The 20,644-nt window shown below is 41.1% G+C and overlaps 1 long non-coding RNA gene across 1 annotated transcript; it reads left to right on the top strand.

Annotated features, from left to right (window-relative positions):
• Nucleotides 1–9,197: 9,197 nt before the first annotated feature.
• On the top strand, nucleotides 9,198–19,570 carry LOC141419781 (uncharacterized). Its single transcript, XR_012444514.1, has 3 exons — nucleotides 9,198–9,376; nucleotides 19,144–19,279; nucleotides 19,438–19,570. It is a non-coding gene; the product is annotated as an uncharacterized lncRNA (long non-coding RNA).
• The last annotated feature ends 1,074 nt before the right edge of the window (nucleotides 19,571–20,644 follow it).

Raw genomic sequence — 20,644 nt, 5'->3', positions numbered from 1 at the left:
CTGGCTATGATATAAAGCTATAATTTTGTAAGATGTTATCTTTATGGGAAACGGAAATGTATACAAGGCTTTCTCTGATATTTCTGACAACTACATGTGAATCTACAACTACCTCAAAAATTTTAATTAGAAATTAATATTAAAGTGAGCTCCAGGCTAGCCTGTGCTGCATAACCAGATCCTGTCTCAAAACAAAAACAAAGCAAAACAAATGACACCAGAACAACTGGACATCCACATGCAAAAAGTTGAATGTAGGCCTTTAAAGACGAACTCAAAAGCAATCAGAGACCAAATGAAAAATAGGAAAATACAGAACTCCTAGAGGATGACATAAGAGATCTCCAGATAGCCTTGGGTTTGGTGATGACTTCTCAGACACAACACTAAAAGCATAATCCATGAGAAAATATGCATAAGTTGAGCTCCATCAAAATTAAGAACTTCTGCACTGCAAGAGACACTGTTAACAGAATGAGAGGACAAGTTACAAACTAGGAGAAAATTTTGGCAAAACACTCTTCTAATAAAGGACTAGTGTCCAAAATATGTAAAGAATGCTTAAAACTTAATAGTAAAAGCCCAAACAACCCAATTTGAAAATGGGCAAGGATGTAAACAGGTACCATCTCAAAGAAGATTCGAAGATGCCGAATAAGTAGATGGACAGAATTCCCAGTGAAAACATTGAGGTGCTACTACACACCCATTAGAATGGCTACAAGCTCTGAAACAGTGAAAAGATTAGTGCTTGCCAGAGATTTGGGAAGGAGGGGAGGAATGAATAAAGGAGTACAAAGGATTTGGGGGACAGTGAAACTATTCTTTATGATATTGTAATGGTGGATACATGTCAATATACATTTGTCAAAAGCCAAGTAGTGTGCAACCCTAAAATAAAAGATAGACTTTAGTTAATAATAATAATTTATCTTTATTGGCTCATTAATTGTTTACTTCTTTCTTTCTCTCTCATCAGTTGTTTCCTTCCTTCTTTCCTTCCTTCCTTCCTTCCCTCCTTCCTTCTTTCCTTTTTCCCTCCCTCCCTCCCTCCCTTTGCATTGCTTGTACATGCTAGGCAAGTGCTCTATCACTGAGCTACACCCCTACCCCTTGGCTCATCAATCATAAGAAATATACCATACTAATACAAGATTAACATGGAAAATTAAATCAATAGAGATTAGCATGTGTAAATTAGCATGGGAATCTGTATTGGTGGGATGAAAAACTGAATAATGACTCTTTGTAGTTTCCACTTAATTTGTTCTGTGAACTTTCCACAAAAATAGACTATTAATTAAAAATGTCTCATATTTTCCAAGCTTTGTTTTTCTCATCTTTAAAGTGAGGAGTTAGACTAGATCTCAGAATGAAATCCTGTCCTAGCCAGGCACCAGTGGCTCAGCCCTGTAATCCTAGCTATTTGAGTGGCTGAGATCTGAAGGATTAGATTTGAGGCCAGCCCAGACAAATAGTTCGCAAGACCCCCCCCCCAGTCCAAAATAACTAGAGAGAAAAGGGCTGGAGGTGTGGCTCAAGCAGTAGAGTGGCTGCTTTGGAGTGCAAAGCCCTTAGTTAAAACCCCAGTCCCACCAAAAAAAAAAAAGAAGAAAGAAAGAAAAGAATGAAATCCTGCCCTTATAAGTAGAGATAATTTGTAGTTTAATCACTTCACCTTTCCAAAATCATTCACTGTATTATTATCTTTCTCTCCCCTTGCCTTGTGCCTTTCAATGACTGTGTTGACAGGCCAGCTAAATTGGCATCACTGGGCTGGGTGTGTTCTGATAAAAAACAGGCTCACACAAAAGATTCCAAAAGTATTCTTTGACTTAAAAGAGTTTTGTCAAGTCTCTTTGGAGATATTTTAAATAAAACTTTGTTTCTTATGAAAACTTGTTTCTTATGAGCACCACATGCTTTCTATCCATGCTAGCTTGGAAGCCATTTTATGTATTCATTTGTAATTTTGGTTTCAGTGACCTGGAAAAGATGAGTTCAAGTGAAAGAAAATATTCTAACTTTGGGTTACTATCTTAATTATGATTTCAGTGATTTAACCATGTCTTATAGCCAAATATCTCAATAGATTAAACAAATATAAAGATTTATGTAACAATTCGGGGGTGGCAGCTCCTACCTGTAATCCCAGCCTTGGAAGACTGAGTCAGAAGGATCAGGAGTTTGAGGCCAGCCTGGGATACATAGCAAGACCCTGTCTAAAGAAAGATTTATATGACAATGTAAAGTAAATTGGTGACATGGACCTTGTTGTGTTATTATAGTACGAAATAAAAAGACATTCAGGGGCTAAGGAGTGGCTCGAATGAGAGCGCCTGCCTAGCAAGCATGAGGCCCTGAGTTCAAACCCCAGTACCACCTCCTCTCCCCCAAAAAAGTATGTTGAAGGCATCATAAAAAGAAAAAAGAAGAAACACACACATATTCAAGAGCACCGTGGCCTTATAAACTCCACCACTCTAACTTCTCCTTGCTGAGGGGAGGCACATCCATATAAGCCACCATGTCCAGTGTTCTTTCTGCTCGTTTGTGTTTGCAGTGCTGAAGATTGAACCCAGGGCCTGGCACATCCTCAACCTGTGTCAGTCATAAATGGTGATAATGGTTAATAAATGAAGCTGTGTGAAGAGGTACAGGAGAACTAGATTAAAGAATGGTAGCCACCTCACCCACCTCCACCCCCACCTAGTAGCCACCATAATGTATACCTAATGTTTTTTAAGTTGCAAATGTATGAAAGCACTGTGGTCGATTTGTGGAACCAGTTAAGTCCAAAGGAGTCAGGACAATTGAATTGATGGAGCCCTAACCTTCAATTTACGTTAAATACTATTTAGTACTGTACAGGAACCAGTGTTGCTTTTCTGGGGAGTGACTATTAACATTAGGTATTTTTTGCTTATGCTATATTTCTTGTTCTATTTTAATCAAGAAAGAAGAGACTTGTGCCATGGACCACTTCACTCCCATTATAGAAAGGAATGTTAGAAATATATATTTAGATTGCTTATGGCAGTGGCTTTTAAATCTTTCTTGGCTGCAACCCACATACATTTTACATCTATCTACACATACATTTTACATCTATCTAGCTGCCTAGCTATCTGATACTGAGACTAGTAGTCACCAAGTAGTACCTTTCCTTACTGTGTGTAATATGCTCTGATCTGATGTGTTATACTCTGTTCTATTTCAATTAAAACGCTAGTCATGGCCCTCTGATCTGATTCCACCAGTGAGTCAGGACTGACAGTTTCAAAAGTGTGACTTGAAGGGCTCCAGAAGAAATGTAAAGCAAATAAACCAAATTATCACATGGAATGATAAAAACGCACTAAAAAGGGGATTTTCCACTTTACTTCTGCATAAATATAAAACTTGAAAACAGACATGCCATAGGCTGTTTCTGGGAAGTGGGATTGAGAGATAACTGTACTTATCTTCCAAACGATGAAAAAATAATTTTCACATGTACATCTTTTACAGGAAAAAAATCTAGCATGTTGTTATTTACTCTAAGGATCTGATGTCATATTTCTAAAAGTTATAAAGAGTTGTGAAAAATTGGGTGCAACAGGAATGCACCCAATTTTAGGGTATTAGTTTAGGGTTTAGGGTATGCAATTATAGGCTATTAGTTGCCTAAATTATACATTATTTGTGGACTGGACTGTGCAAACATTAAAAATGGCTATGTAAGATATAGCTCAGTGGTTCTCAACCAGAGGCACTTTTGTCCCCAAGGAGACCTTTGGCACTGTCTGACATTTTTGGGAAGGGGAGGCAACTGACATGTAGTGGTAGAGGCTAGAGATGCTGTTAATTAAACATCTTTTAACCTACAGGACAGCCCCCCACAACAGAGAATAATCCCCAAATATCAATAATGCCGAGGCTGAGAAACCCCAGTCTAGCTACATGGCTGCATCTATGTAGAAGCTTTACCTATATCTATGAGTAATCATTTTTGTAGCTCTTTCAAAGAAACAGAAACTGTGTTTCAATATGTAGCCCAGGCTGGCCTAGAACTCTCAGTCCTCCTGCCTCAACCTCCAGAGTGCTGGGATTATAGGGATGGGCCACCACACCTGGTTTTTGTAGCATTTTATCTATACCTTATACTTGGAATACAATTATTTATATTCATGATTTCTATTCTTCTTAGGTTGAAAGCTCTTCATTATAGGTGGGAAATATACATGATTCATCACAGACCGTCCTGTGTCCTGTTATTGTTTGATAAATATTTTGAATTATTACATAAGAAAAATTATGAGTTCTATAATTATTGAAGTAAAAAGCTGTCCACCACAATATATTTAACTGAAAAAAGCAGGTTCTAAACAGTCTGAGTGATCTACAGATTGAATGCAATCCCCATCATAACCCCTTCTTTGCAGAAATTGATAAACTGATCCTCAAATTCACATGGAAAGGCAAAGGACCCAGAAAAGCCAAACTAATCTTGAACAAAGTTGAAGGACTTCCCTATATCATATATTGTTATGCTAGAGTAATCAAATTGTGTGAGCCAGATGCTGGTGGCTCACACCTGTAATCCTAGCTACTCAGGAGGCAGAGATCAGGAGGATCTCTGGTTCGAGGCCAGCCGGGGCAGATAGTTCACAAGAACCTGTCTTGAAAATACTCAATTAAAAAAAAGGGCTGGTGGAGCACATGCCTAACAAGCCTGAGGTCCTGAGTTCAAACCCCAGTACAACAACAACAACAACAACAACACACACACACACACACACACACACACATTGGTATGATAGAATTGAGAGCCTAGAAATAAAACTTTACACTTACAATCAGTTTTTTTTTGACAAGAATGCTAAGATAATTCTGGGGTTTTTTTTTTTGAGGAGGCTGGTGGAGTGGCTCAAGGGGTAGGAGTGCTTACCTTGTAAGCATGAGGCCCTAAGTTCAAACGCCAGTGCCACCAAAAAAAAAAGGAATGCTAAGATAATTCAATGAGGGAATGAAAGAGCAGTCTTTTCAACAAATGGTACTAGGACAACTGGACTGGTATGCAGTTGTAGTCTCAACACCCCATACAAAAATCAACTCAGAATGGGCCTAAACATAAGAGCTAAAACTATAAACCCCTCAGTAAAGAATAGGAGTAAGCTGGGCGCTGGTAGCTCACACCTGTAATCCTAGCTACTTCAAAGACTGAGTTTGGGAGTATGGCAGTTCAAGGGCAGCCTGGGCAAATACTTTGTGAGACCTCATTTCCAAAATCACCAGAGCAAAATGGACTGGAGGCATAGCTCAAATGGTAGAGTTGCTGCTTTGCAAGTGTGAAGTCCTGAGTTCAAACCCTAATCCTACCAAAGAAAAAAGCTTCATGATCTTGGGTTTCCTAGATACCAAAGGCACAAGTGACAAAAAAGATACACTGAACTAATCAAACTTAAAAACATTTGTACTCCTAGTTGGGTGCTAGCATGGTGGCTCACACCTGTAATCCTAGCTACTCAGGAGGCAGAGATCTGGAGAATGGAAGTTTGAAGCCAGCCATAGCAAATAGTTTGAGAGACCCTATCTCAAAAATACCCAACACACAAAAAAAGGGGTGGAGGAGTGGCTCAAGTGGCAGAGTGCCTGACTAGCAAGTAGGAGTCCCTGAGTTCAAACTCCAGAACTGCCAAAACAAAAAGATGAGTGGGGTTTGAACTCAAGGCCTCTCACTTGCTAGGCAGGGGCTCTTATCACAGCTACTCCACCAGCCCCAATCCCAGCACTCGGGAGGCTGAGGCAGAGGATTAAGAGTTCCAAGGCATCCTGGGCTACATAGTGAGAGCGGACCTTAAACAAGCAAAACAAAACTCCGCAAACGAAAAAAATATCCTAGGAGGAAAGACCTCCCTTGTTCATGGATCAGCAAAACCAATATTGTGAAAACGGCTGTACTACTGAGAACAATTACAGACTCATTGCAATCCCCATAAAAATCCCAATGTCATTCTTCATAGAAATAGAAAAAACAAATAAAAGATTCATATGGAAACATAAAAGACCCCGAATCGTCAAAACCACCATGAGTGAAAAGAGCAATGTTGGAGGTATTATAATGCCTGACTTGAAATTATACCATAGAGCCACAGAAGCAAAAACAGCATGGCGCTGACATACAAACAGACATGTAGACCAATGGAACAGAAAAGAAGACCCAGAAATAAACCCACACAGTTTACAGTCAATCTGATTTTAGACAAAGTCACCAAAAACACAAGTTGGAGAAAACAGTTCCTTTAGCAAATGGTGTTGGGAAGACTGGATATCCACATGTAGGAGACTGAAACTAGGTCTCTGTCTCTCACCTTGTACAAAAGTCAATTCCAAATGGACCAAAAATTTCAATGTAAGACCTGAAACTTTGAAATGACTACAGGAAAATATAGGGAAAACACTTGAAGATATAGGTAATAACTTTCTGAATAGGACTCCAAATGCTCAAGAGCAAGAATCGACAAATGGGATTGCATTGAATTAAAAAGCTTCTGCAGCTGGGTCCTGGTGGCTTATGCCTGTAGTTCTAGTTATTTGGGAGGCTGAGAGTGGGAGGATTCAGGTTGGAGGCCAGCCCAGGTAAATAGTTCGTGAGACCCCCATCTCTAAAAATAACCAGAGCAAAATGGACTGGAGGTGTGGCTGAAGTGGTAGAGTGTCTGCTTTGCAAGTGTAAAGTACTGAGTTCAAATCTTAGTCCCACCAAAAAAAGTTTCTGTATAGCAAAGGATAACATTTCTAGAATGAAGAGTCAGCCTAGAGAGTGAGGAGAAAATCTTTGCCAGCTATTCATTGGAGAAAGGATTAATACCCATATGAAGAGCTCAAAACATTCAACACCAAAACCACAATTAATCCAATTAATAAATGCGCAAATGAACAGACAGTTCCCAAACGAAGTACAAATGACCAATAAATGTGAAGAAATGTTCAATAATTTGCATGTAAAGGACATGCAAATCAAAACAACACTGAGATTCCATCTCACTCAGTCACAATGGTAATCATCAAGAAAAGGAACAGCAAATGCGGGTGAAGATGGGAGGGCGTGAGAAATCCTTGTATGCGGCTGATGAGAATGTAAATTAATACAGCCATCATGGCAATCAACATAGAGGTTCCTTAAGAAACTCAAGATAGAACTGCCATATGATCCTGCCAGACCACTCTTAGCATAGATCTGAAGGAATGTAAGTCAACATACAAGAGAGAAACCTGCACACCCATGTTTATCACAGCACTAGTCACAATAGCCAAGCTATGGAATCAGCCTAGGTGACAGGGCTGGATGAAGAAAATGTGGTATATACACATAGTGGAGCATTATTCAGGAATGAAGAAGAGTGAAATTGTGTTGTTTGCAGGAAATCATGTTGTGTGAGATTAGCCAAGCTCAGAAAAACAAATACCACATGTTTTTGCTCATAAGTGGAACCTAGATTCCCCCCTCATTGGAATATGACATGCTTGTAAAAAGGGGACAGTTGGGGGGTAAGGACTTGCTGGGGCAGGAAGCGAGGGTGATGGGAGGCGAATATGGTCAGAGTACATTGTATATGTATGGAAATAGGATAATGAATCCCCTAAACTCTGCTAAAAAAGGAGGGGGAGGAGGGAAGGGTGTTAATAGAAGGGGTGAATTTGATCAAACTGCGTTATATGCATGTATGTAAATATCCCAAGGAAACCCCTTGGTGCAATTAAGTTATGCTAAAAAATATTTTAATAAAGACAATAACAGTGTTGGCGAGGACATGGAAAAGCTAAGAGCCTTGTACATTGCTGGTGAGTATGTAAAATGGGCCAAGAGAATTTGGAATTTTAGCAGTTTAGAAGCTCCTCAAAAAGTTAAAAGAGTTAAAAAAAAAGTAAAAACGTTTTTATTAGTATATGATAGTTATACAGGGGGTTTTGTTGTGACATTTCCACATATGGGTACCTCGTGCCCCAGTTTGGGTCATCCCCTCCATTATTCTCCCTCTTCCTCTTCTTAAAATGACTTCAACAGATTTCAAAGTTCCCTATTCATATATGTGTAGAAAGTACATCAGCCATATTCACCCTCCTTTACCCTCTTCATTTACTCTCCCCCTCCTGCTATTTCCCTCCTCTTAACATACTTGTTTTATTTTCTTGTCCTTCATTTTAAGCATCTGTTCATTGTTCAGTGGGAGTTAGCCTTGGTATTTTAAAAAAGTTAAAGATTTTGAGTTATCATATAACTCTGCAATTCCCTTCCTCAGTAGAATTCTCCCAAGAGAAAAAAATACATAAATTCACACAAAAGTCATGATGAATGTTTATAACAGCAGTGTTTCCAATAGCTGAGAAATGTAAACAATCCAAGTGTCTACCACTGATAAATGCATAAATAAAATGTAACATATCCATGCAATGGGATATTATTTTGCCAAAAAAATAAAGCTCTGATCCATGCTAGAACACGGATGAACCTTGAAAACATTACACTAAATTAATGAAGCCAGATTCCAAAAATCACGTGTCATATGATTGCATTCATGTGAAACAACCCGAATGGGCAATCCTTAAGGATGGACGCGAAATAATGCTTGCTTAGCAGAAAAAATCATAAGTGACTGTTGGTAGTTTGTCTAAGTTTCTTTTTTTCCCCCGGCAGTATTGTGGTTTGAACTCAGGACCTCATGCTTGCTAGGCAGGCGCTCTACCACTTGAGCCACTCCATCAACTTTCTTTTGTGTGTGTTGGTTATTTTCAAGATGGGGGTCTTTCAAACTATTTGCCCTGCCTGGCCTCCAACTGCCATCCTCCTGATCTCTGCCTCCCAAGTAAGTAAGATTACAGCCACTTGTAATCCCACAGCCGGCTCTGGATTTCTTTTAGGGAGAAATAAACTGTCCCAAAATTAAATTGTGAATCCATGAAAAGCTAGTCATTTGTACACTTTAAATGGGCGAATTGTGTAGTATGTGAATTATATCTCAGTAAAGTTAAAAAAAGAAAAGCAACGGCAACACTGTATGTGCTCCCCAGAACGTACTGAGCTCAGATAAATTTGGAATGTTAGCGGTTCAGCTTGTACCTGGTTTCCAAAAACATTCATTGTGAAATGCCTGATTGATGAACTGCAGCTGTACCAGGAGGCACGTGACTTGGCGCTTTCTCCCACAGACAATGCGCCGAGTATAGCATGTATTTAGGCGCTCAATCCAAGGGATGGCTGTGCATCAGCTGCTGCACTGAGCGCACCGCGCGGGGGAGAGGGCGGAAGGCTGCCCGGATAACGTGACCAGACCCCAGGAGGCCGCTGCCTTTGGCCAATGTGCACTGATTACTGCAAACCTTTTGAAGCTAAGTAAGCTAGCGTGGGGGAAAATACCACTGTGGATGGAATGCGATCTTATATTTAGTTATTAGTTAAGAGAGTCTCGTTGGGTGACAGGATTATGGGCGAGCTTTATTTTCCCTGTATTTCTCTGCGTTTTCAGATTTTGTGTGTGTGTGTGTGGAAATGATATGTTTATGTTGTTTTCAGAGAAAAATGAACGTTTATGAAGAAGTTTGGCGCTTCCCCCACCCTCCCCGTCAACATCAGGGGATCGTGGGTGAGGCTGGAACCCCAGGCGTGGGGCTCAGCGGCCGCCCAGGTTCCAAGCATCCCAAGGACAAGGTCCTTGGCAACAGAACTCAAGCGGGCACTGCTCCTCCGGAAGCCCCGCCCCGCGCCACGGGGCTCCATTTTTATTGCGCAAGCGCGAGAACAGCCCTGCTTGGGGGCTGCGGATGTGGGACGTGAAGTTTTGGGCTCGGGCTCTCGGCTGGCTGATCTTAGGTTCTGGCTGTGTAAGGGAGTGCCGGGAAGTGTCAGGTGACCGGCACCCAGAAACAGGGGCTCCCTTCATTCAGCGGGAAGAGGAGTCTCAGCTTAGCGTCCCCTCCCTCCCCGCCCCGACGCCCAGCAGGGAGAGCTTCGGGTTCCAGCTTGTCGGTTGCCAGATAACACTAAGAGAAGGCCTGCGGTCATGGTCATTCATCAAGCGTCCCTCCACACTTTGAAACAGCATCCTTTGTTTAAATGAGGAACGTGTTTATCTCACAAGTGTAGATAGTTCAGAAAATACTAAGATTTAGGAATCCTATTACAAACTTTTTCAAGCAAATTTCCTTCGTAGTCTTTAGAGCACTATATCATCTTACCTTAGTTTCTCGTGATCAGATTGTTAAAAGATGTCTAAGCTATCCCTTGAATAAAAGTGTTGCTTCATCTAATTAAATACAGACTAGTTGCCACCTATAGCCACAGGGGGGCGCACAAATCCATTAGTCAAGGGACGTTTGATTATAAAATGTTGGGACATGGTCACTTGAGAAAAAGCTAATGGTCACTGTTGTACTCTTATTATTGTATAGCAGCATTGTCAGGTGGACACTTCTACGATGATGGAAATGTCCCGAATCTGTGTTGTCCAGCACATCAGCCACTAGGCACACGAGGATATCAAACCCTCGAAATGGGGCTAATGCAAACGAGGAAACAAATTTTTAATTTTAGTTAATTTAATTATAATTTAAATAGCCACATGTGGTTAGTGGCTAGCACATTGGACTGCACAAACCTAGAGCATTAGACTTTGTAGGGAGATTGATTTTTCTGAAAGGCTTTATGAAGTTAGCATCTAAACAACTAACAACAGATGAAGGAAGCTAACGTTAGCATGTGCCAGGTATACCTGCACACTCATCTCATTTAACCTTCACTGTGCACTTGACAGGTGGTTATTACTATGCCTATTTTGTGAACAAAGAAGCAGAGAGATGAAATGACTGGCTCACATTCATCCAGATAGTCACTGGGCCATCTAACATCTATTAAGGAACCTATAATGTAGGTTAGGGGTGTGGTTCAAGTGTAGAGCACCTGGCTAGCAAGCATGAAGTCCTGTGTTCAAACCTCAGTACTGCCAAAAAAAAAAAAACAAAAAAAGAACCTACGATGCCAATAAATAGGCGCTATTCCAGCACTGGAAATCTATAATAGAAACCAAAGCAGCTGTATCATTCTAGCCTATATTTTGGATCTATCTAAGGACGACGGTAATATTTTAGCACACCATTCTCAGAGTTGAAAGGAACTTAAAGATGAACCCTCATGGCTGTCTCTGATGTATGAAATTCTGTAATTAACGTGAGCTCTGATCTAAATAGGCGATTAATGACTTCCATTTGTAGGTCTTGTAACCAACTAGGCCTATGCCCTTAAGTAGATGGTTTGCTTTACCTGAACTACAATTTCTTCAGTTCTCAAACAATGCTTTTAGCCTAAGAAATATACAAGAGCTTCTGGTGGAGTGGCTCAAGTGGCAGAATGCCTACCTAGCCAGCATGAGGCTCTGAATTAAAACCCCAGTAATGCCAGAAAAAGAGAGAGCTCTCCAAGAGCTATTTCATATTTCACTGATTCTGAGATTCACTCCCCTTCCCCCCATTTTACATCCCTGAATTAAAGTGTCATGATAGCTAGTAGCATGTCACAGTATAGCTGTCAACATTTTTTCTTAATTTATATATAAAAATGATGTATTTTATAATCATGATACCTTCCACTATATAAAATATTGTCTGTGTAATTTAAGAATGTCAGTTGGGGGTGCTGCTCAGTGGTACAGTACATGCTTATCATGTGAGAGGCCCTGAGTTCGACCCCAGTACCAGAAAAAAAATCAGTAAAAAATATTTATCTTCATGTTTATTTTAATGTACAATTTTCTTGCTCAGAGGTAAAGAAATTGACCTTTTATTGTGATTCTAGGTCCAATTTAATTTCAGGACAGAGTTCAGAACCCAGTACTGCCAAATTCTGGGTACTACCAAAAAAAAAATCACCATCATAAACTATCAAATTGCCTATGTCATAATCAGAGCTCATAACCCGGGCTCCAAGTGGCCAAGGCACGACATGTAGCACACAGACAAGGATCTCCGCTGAGGGGAGGGGAGCAGTCATCTTAGGCAAAGCTGGGATATAGTTTTCAAAGTGGGTATAGTTTTCATCTTGAGAGTTTCTGATTCTTCTTCTCCTCTCCTCTCCTTTCTGTCTCTTTTCTCTCCTCTCTCTCTGATGGAACCCAGGGCCTCGCACATACTAAACAAATGCTCTACCTCTGAGCTGCACCCCCAGCTCCAGGGGTTCGATCTTACTGTCACCGTGACAGTCAGCAGAAGAGTGTGTGTGTAGGCTGTTCCAGGAGAGATCTGGTGGGAGCCAAAGGGCCTGCAGGCCTCAGTGCTGCCCAGTGCCACCTAAGTGAGGGTTCAGATCTGTGACATTGTGCCAGCTCCCTCAGTGCTGGCCCCTAGGACTAACTGTGGTGTAAACTTGCCTTCAGCTTTGCCTACAGAAGTCCCTAGTGGCCAGCAGAGTTCAGCTTAGCTAAATTGACGTAGCACAAAGCCACCAGTTGATGGATAATGAGGGGCAGTTGGCCTGGAAGAAGACAGTGTTGGTGACTGATCACAGCTTAAGCATTTTACTTTTGCAAATTTAAACATGTGGACATGTTGCTGAGACCCTTTCTGAAGCTTCATTAGCTTTTTGGTAAATTCTTCCTGTCAGAGAGTCAACAGAATCTACTTCCAGCCTACCTGTCTCTGTCTCTCTCTCTTTCTCTCTGATCACATCTCTTTTTTTTGTTTCTGTGTGTCTCAGACATACACACAATTTGTGAATTCTTCTGTTGTAGTCACTGGGAACCACACGTGATGACACTGACAGGAATACCCACCTTGTGGGGCTCCAAGTCTAGTGGGGTGCAGCAGAAAAAGCAAAGAAGCCTGTGTGGAGAATGGTTGTCAGGGCCCTGGGAAAAAGTCAAGAGGGAAGTGAGGTACGGAGTGGGAGTGTGGTGAGCAGGAAGGTGTTTTTGTGGGAGCTCACACAAGGTCTCACCAAGAAGGCTGAGCAGAAACCTGAGGATGGGAGGGAGGATTTTTGACACAATGCCCCAGGCCTAAGGAGCTGGAACAGTGTTCCTGAGGTAGGCAAGGCAGGTGGGAGGCTTGCTTTGTTCCCACAAGATGGGAGCATAGCAGCCAGGTGGGGTCGGTGAGCTATAGCGAGTGGGTGGGCATGAGGTCAGAAAGGTGGGTGGGGGCCGCTCCTGTAGGAGGGGGCCCTATCAGCCTTTAGTCTTTCACTCTGAGTACAATGGAGCATGATTGCATAATGGCATTTTTTTTTTTGCAGTCCTGGGGTGGAATTCAGGGCCTTCTGCACACTAGGCAAGTGATCTACCACTGAGCTACATCCTCAGCCCTTTTTAAAATTTTGTTTTGAGACAAAGTCTGGCTAAGTTGCCCAGGTTGGCCTTGAACTCGAAATCCTCCTGCCTCAGCCTGCCAGATATCGAGGATTGCAGGTGTGTACCGCTACACTGGGCAGCAGAGTAGCATTTTGATATAGAATTGTTATGTTGAGAGACTGAAGGATGACAAAAAGGGACTTAAAGGGGGCCAGTAAGGAGGCTTTGAGTAATCTCGCCCGGCACCCTCTGCTCCAAGCCCCGGGGACTTTTTGCCCAACATATACCCCGCCGTTTCTGGCTTGCTTTGCCTTTGTTCTTTTGCTCTCCATCTACTTGGATTGCTCCTCCTGTTTCCTCTCTCTTCCTCTCATTTGAACCAAAGTTGATGTCATAATTGTATTAATTTTTCTTTTTAAAATTTAATAGCATATATACTCTCTCTACAACAAAATTAGAGATAAGGGCAAAATAGTTTCTGCTGGGTATTGAGGGGGGGAGTGGGAGGGGGTGGAGTGGGTGGTAAGGGAGGGGGTGGGGGCAGGGGGGAGAAATAAACCAAGCCTTGTATGCACATATGAATAATAAAAGAAAAATGAAAAAAAAAAAATAAAATAGGAAAAAAAAAATTTAATAGCATACCTTTACTTTTGCAAGAGTTCCTCCTGAACCTGCTAAGAGATGACAAACGAATTGCTTATGTGTTTTTCAAAAGGGAGACCAGCTTTCCCCATCAGGGTTTGGACTGTGCTTGCACATCCCTAAGCACCTCACTCCCCTCAGCCAAGTCCTGGCCCTGCACATTCCTGCAAATGAAACGAACCTCCTGATGTGGCACCCCCAAAATGGCACAAGCTTTCTTATCGTATCCCCATAAAAATGCATAACTCAGTCTAATCACGAGAAAACATCACACAAATCTGGATTGAGGAATCTTCCCCAGCATAACTGGTCTGTACTCTTCACCAGTGTCAGTGTTGAGGAAGGCCAAGAAGTCTACGTATGGTGGGATATGCTTATAATCACAGTACTGGAGAGGCTGAGGCAGGAGGATTTTGAGTTTGAGAACAGCCTGTGCTACATAAAGAGTTCCAGGCCAGCTTGGGCTACAGAGAGAGACCTTGTCTCAAAACAAAACAGCTGGGCACCAGTGGCTCACACCTATAATCCTAGTTTCTTGGGGGAGGCAGAGATCAGGAGAATTGAGGTTCAAAGTCAGCCCAGAAAATAGTTCTTAAGACTCCATCTTGAAAATAATCAGAGCAAAATAGACTGGAGGTGTGACTCAAGCAGTAAAGTGCCTACTTTACAAGTGTTAAGCCCTGAGTTCAAACCTCAGTCCCACCAAAAACACAAACAAACAAGAAATGCCAAGAAGGCTAAGGAAGTGTTTAAGATGAAAAGTGATTGTAGAGACAGGAACTAAATGCCATACTCAATGTACTGGTGGATTAGAAAAAGTGCCAGAAAGGACATTATTGGTTCAATTGGAAAAATTTGAATATGAACTTTAGATTGGATCATAATATTATGTCAGCATTAAATTTTCTGATTCTTGTGATTGTACTGTGGTTATGTAAAGAATTGTTCTTTGGAAATGATAAACGTATTTCCTTATAAATCAGCACTTTCTGTCTATAGCTGTCTACGTTATCTATCCATCTATTGAATGGTAAAGCAAATGTGACAAAATGTTAACAATTGAATTTGTATGAAGGAGGTATATGGGAATTTTTATATATTCTTGCAACTTTTCTATAAGTTTGAAATAATTTCACAGTAAAACCTTTTTCAGGATGGGAATGTAGCCCAGTGGTAGAATACTTACCTAGCATGTATGAGGCCCTAGATTTCAAAAAAAAAAAAGAAAAGAAAAGAAAAAGCTGGGTATGGTGGTATATGTTTGTAAACCCAGCCCTTAGATGGCTGAAGCAGGAGAATCACAAGTTCAAGGCCAGCCTGGACTACATAGACCCTGTTTCAAGAACAAACAAAACTGTTTAAAAAATGTGGCTAAAATTTTAGATTTCTGGATGAAGGAAATGGAGAATTGAATTCTTTGCAACAGATATCTTCTTTGCGTTCAGAATAAACATGAGTGTTATCAAATAGTCACCTTTCTGCAACAGGGGGAGGGTAAATCATTAACTTTTTTTGATAGCTTTGAACTTGCAGTTTCCATTTGCATCCTAAGTCTACTAGCTCTGTTGGAGTGGACAATTTATAAGGTACAAACAGTAATAAGTTCAAGTGACTAACCAACCAGTTTATCTTTAATTGCTTGAATAGACAGAAATGTTCAGGGAAAAATTACTTCATGTAAGGAGAGCATGTTACTAATTAATGAGGTATATCCATATGTAAGCATGCATTTAATGTATTTTTACAGCACTAGAATTTGGCAATACAATACAATTTAGAATACAATACTAGTGTGTTGACATTAAACCTTGGAGGCTTATTGAAATCACCAGGGGAATTTTTTAATTATAAATTTTCTTATTAGGATATATTCATTATGGGGGGATTCATAGTAACAATTCCAATTAGGCTTATATTGTACATTTGTTAGATCACCCCCATTATCTCTCCCTCAACCCCCTCTCCACACTACTTAAAGCAATTGCAAGAGGTTTCTTTGTTCTATTTCATGTAAGTATATGAAATCCATCAACCATATACCCTCACCTTAATCTTCTTACTTCACCCTCCCCCCTCTCACAAGAACCTCCCACACTGTACCTATTTTACAGTCCTGTGTTTCATTATTAGTATTTAAGTTGATGTTCAAAGGAGTTTCTCAGTGTATCCCTGCTGCGCGTATACTTTAGACTTGGGTCCTTCCCCCCAAATTTTGACTTGATAGGTCAGTGTGAGACCTTTAAAAGATGACATTAACATGGTGGCCAAGGAGAATTGGTCTAGAGTCTTTTGCTTTTTTGGATCATCATAGTAATAACTTTTTTTTTTTTTTAGTAATAACTTAGATGTTTCTGAAGTACGAGTCATGAAGGAAAGCTGGGTAAATGATTGGTTCCTTCCCTTTATTTAACAGCTTTAGAAACAATCATTTGGTTTCCTAACCTTCATCAAAAATCATCAATGAATTTTTCAATGCTATTTTTTATAGTAATCATCATGACTTCATTGATTGAAGTCATTGAAGTACAGAGATAGTTATCTCTGTATTAAGACAGAAATGACAGCCTGGGAGAGCAGCATCTTGGGAAGGCGATATGACCAATAAAAACCATCATTTATCTTTTTTCTTTTACAGAATCAGAGAACAGGAGGGTGGAACAGGTCCTGCAAGGGAGGGTGTGGCACCAGTGGGAGGGGGAGAGGTGGTGGGAAAGGGGGTAGGAGGGTGAATACAGTGCAAAAAATGCATACACATGTATGTAAATGCAAAAATGATACCTGTTGAAACTCTTCCAGGAATCCAGGGGAGGGAGGATAAAGAGGAGTGGTGGAAGGGATGAATTCAAGTATGATATATTTGATACATTGTAGGAATCTTTGAAAATGCCACATGTACCTCCACCCAACACAACAATAAAGGAAAAAAAAATCATCTCTCCTTCTCAAACTTGGGATTCATTCTTTGCAAATATACATCCAGTTGCCTCAGCAGTATTTTTTTTCCCATTTAATGATATTAGCACCCTTGTCAAAAATCAACTGGTAACCAGATGTGGTGGAGAGTACCTATAATCCCAGTGCTCAGAAGGCTGAGGCAGGAGAATCATGAATTCCAGGCCAGCCTGGATTGCATAGAGAGACTCCATCTCAAAAACAAGTCAATTGGCTACAGAGGTGTAGGTTTATTTCTGGAATCTCACTTCTGTTTCTTTGGTTTTTATCTCTATCCTCATATGGATATGATACTGGATTGTTCTTCCAGTCGATGATTGAAGGCCAGGAGTTAAGAGTCAAAGCAAGGTCATGCCAGACCAGGAGTTCAGAGTAAAGTACGCACATTGAAAGGCTAGCAAAGCACCCTGACAGGTGGGACTTAGTGAAAGAGCTAAGCTGTAGAATAGCTGGAGTCATGAGATGATAGAGCACATTGGCTGGCTTAGGTCCAACTGTTCTATTTTGAAGGTGCATCTATAAGTGGCTGTCTAATTAACTTCTTGCTGAACTCAACCATCTCCCCATCCCCATCCTTATCAGACTGTACATTCTGGGAGGGTCTGGTCAGCTGAGGCCTGCTACCCACACTGTGCAGCTGCATTTTGTTACTTTGGTGAAAGGCTTGTTATTTCTCAGAGAAGCCTGTTGTTTCCCACGCCTCTTTAGATGTCTGCTTTCAAACTGCCTCTGTCATCCAAAACTGGAGTCACCTCTGTCATTGCTCCCCTTACAATGCTAGTACCACACTGTATCGATTACTGTAGCTTCAAGTGACAGCAAAACTCTCACAGGGACCATCATGACTTGAACACTGCCTATCTCTCCAGCCTCATCTTCCCTCACTCTCTGCTTTGCCATATTGGCCTTTTCCAAATTCCCGTTACCCACATCCGCTCCTAGCAAATGACTTTTGTCAATGCTGTTCCCTTTCTCTTTGCCTGGGAAGGTGTATGTATCCTTTAGATCTCAGTTCAAAGGTTACCTTTTTTTTTGTGGTACTGGGGTTTGAACTCAGGGCCTCATGCTTGCTAGGTAGGTGCTTTACTTCTTGAGCCACTCCGCCAGCCCAAGGGTTACTCCTTCAGGTAAGCTTTCCATGACCTTCCTGACTGTGTCACCTACCCTTTTAAGCTCTCATGGAACATGTGCTGATGTTGAAGGGAGAGCTAAGATGGGGGTTCCTGAGATAGAGGTCACCAGAACCTGGAAGAACTTCTTCTAAGAAAGGCAGCTGGCCCCAAGCCCAGAAACAACTATGCTGATGAAGAAGCAGCAAGCACTAGCCTAGAAACAGAGGCCTTGGGGAGATAAGGAACCTCTGCAGAGAAAATAAATGGAGCATGCCATGCCCCTCAGGGGGCACTGGTTTCCGGATCCCGCAGCTCTAGGCATTCCTCAGGTTAAGAGCAGCCTTTACTTTCACTTCTTGGAAAATAAATCTTTCTTTTACCTTGCTGGAGCTTTCTATCATTAATTCATTAGTGTCTTAGGAAACAAGAACCTGCCTTGGCTAAGTAGGACCACCCCCTCCCCGTGCACCAATGTGATTATTTAAGCAGCATCAAATTTTCCTCCCAGATGGTAAGCTCCAGGAAGGAAAGGACTCTGATTTGGGTCACTAGTGCCTCCCCCATTCCTGACTGTGCCTTGTATAAGACTATATTAAATTATAGGGTTGGGGCCATGGCTCAAGTGGTAGACAATCTGCCTAGCAAGCATGAGGCCCTGAGTTCAAACTCCAGTACCGCCCCCAAGAAGAATATATGAAAGTAATGAGTGAATAAATGGTTTAGTGAATTAGGCTTCCTTCACCCAGATGGGCCATGTCGTGGCCACAAGCTGTGCCTTAACTATTTTGCTGCTGAGTTTACTGAACTTTTATTTAGGGTTTAGCACCTATATTCCTAAGTGACATTGGCCGATATTTTCCATTTTTCAGGCCTATAGCAGCCATGGTTGTCATGAGGCAGAAAGCACATTAGTCACTTAAACAGAATTTAATATAAAGGATCTTTAAGTAGAAAAGGACAAAATGGAAATGCTAAAGGTATCATGGCTGAGGAACATAATTACTAAAACTTACAAACTTAGAATAGGAGATCTGGGGAGATGGTGCTGTTCTCTCAGGGAAGGAACTATGTGTCCATGATTTTCTTCTTTCTCTCTCTCTCTCTCTCTCTCTTGGCAGAGCCTAATGGGGCCCTCTACCGGCAGAGCCTAATGGGGAGCAGCTGACAAAGCAGAAATAGTTTCAGAGTCCCAGCCATGACATCATCAGCCAGGACACAGAAGGACCTGTTTGGACAAAGTCATAGCAAAATAAGGTAACTGTTTCTTACATTTATCACAAATATAACCCTATCCTGTCTATTACCCGTGTTCTGGGTAATTTTATTTCTGGAAGGTCTTTTACAAATTTCCCTCCCCGCTTCTGTTATTAGTTCTCAATTTGTTGTGTCAATCTAGATTACTTTGTTTGCAGAAAGAATCGTCTTGTGTTTGCCTTATCCAGAGTCCAGAGGACTAGACCAACTTCAAATTTAACACCCCCAAAACTGAACCTTTATCCTTGTGTACAATCTTTACTGTGTGCCTTCCTCACTTGTCCTTATCCCAGCAAAAGGTAATATTGAGGGGGAAAGGGAGGGGGCGGGGGGAGGGGGGAGAAATGACCCAAACATTGTATGCACATATGAATAAAAGAAATAAAAAAAAAGGCAATGTTGGTCAACTAATTTCTCAACCAAAACCTTGGAGTCATCCTTGATTCTGCTTTCTACATTCAATCCATGAGCAATTTCTTTTAAAAAGTTTTTTTTTAATGATTGGACATTCTATGAATCATCAGTAATCCGATTATAAATGCCTGTTTCATTTAAGCCCTTCAGAGTAATTTCTTTACATTTAAATCACAAATGGCAGCATGGCATCTTCTCTTTGTGCACCAAGGACATTTTGGTCTTCTTTCAGTTTGCTGAACTTGCCAATATTGCTTTGTCTGTTTTATTTTAATGTTTATATTGAACTTGCCAATTTCTTTCTTGTAATTATCATATTCTTGTTGCACTGGGAGTACACTGTGACATTTACAGAAGTGCTTACAATATGTCTTAGTTAAATTTATCCCCTCTATCATTCTCCTTTATCGCCCCTCCCCCACCCCCCCAATTTCTTATTCCACCTGGGGGGCTTGACTTTATTGTTCTTTTTCAGCCTCTCCACACCCGAAGTCTCAGCTTAAATGTCATTTTCCCCGGGAATCTTTGGCAGCTACCCAATGTAAATTGACCCCCTCTCCATTAATTTCTAGTTTAATATAATACTGTTTTCTTCCCAGTGCTTATCACACTGTGTGATTTTTCTTTTTATTTGTTTATTTATTTTTGTCAGTGTCTCTCACTAGAATGTAAGTGCCCAAACACTAGGACAACAATTTGTGTCTTCTTCACTGTGCTGTCTCTAGTACATAGCACGATGTCTGTCCCATAGCAGACACTCAAGATTTATATAATGACAAGGAAGGTTTTTTTTCTCCATCTGGCAGGCTGGGAATTGAGTTCCTGCTCAAGAGAGAGGGAGACTGTTTAAGGTGACTGAGACAATGGTTAGGCTAATTTTTCTCCACCCAGGCCCGGGCAAGCCCCAAGTCAGGGAATGAGTTAGTTTGGGCTTATGTACTTACATTCTCA

Source organism: Castor canadensis, chromosome X (genome assembly GCF_047511655.1).
Source record: "Castor canadensis chromosome X, mCasCan1.hap1v2, whole genome shotgun sequence".
Classification (NCBI taxonomy): Eukaryota; Metazoa; Chordata; class Mammalia; order Rodentia; family Castoridae; genus Castor; species Castor canadensis.
The sequence above is the reverse complement of the archived record's forward strand: the minus strand, read 5'-3'. Positions and strand labels throughout refer to the sequence as shown.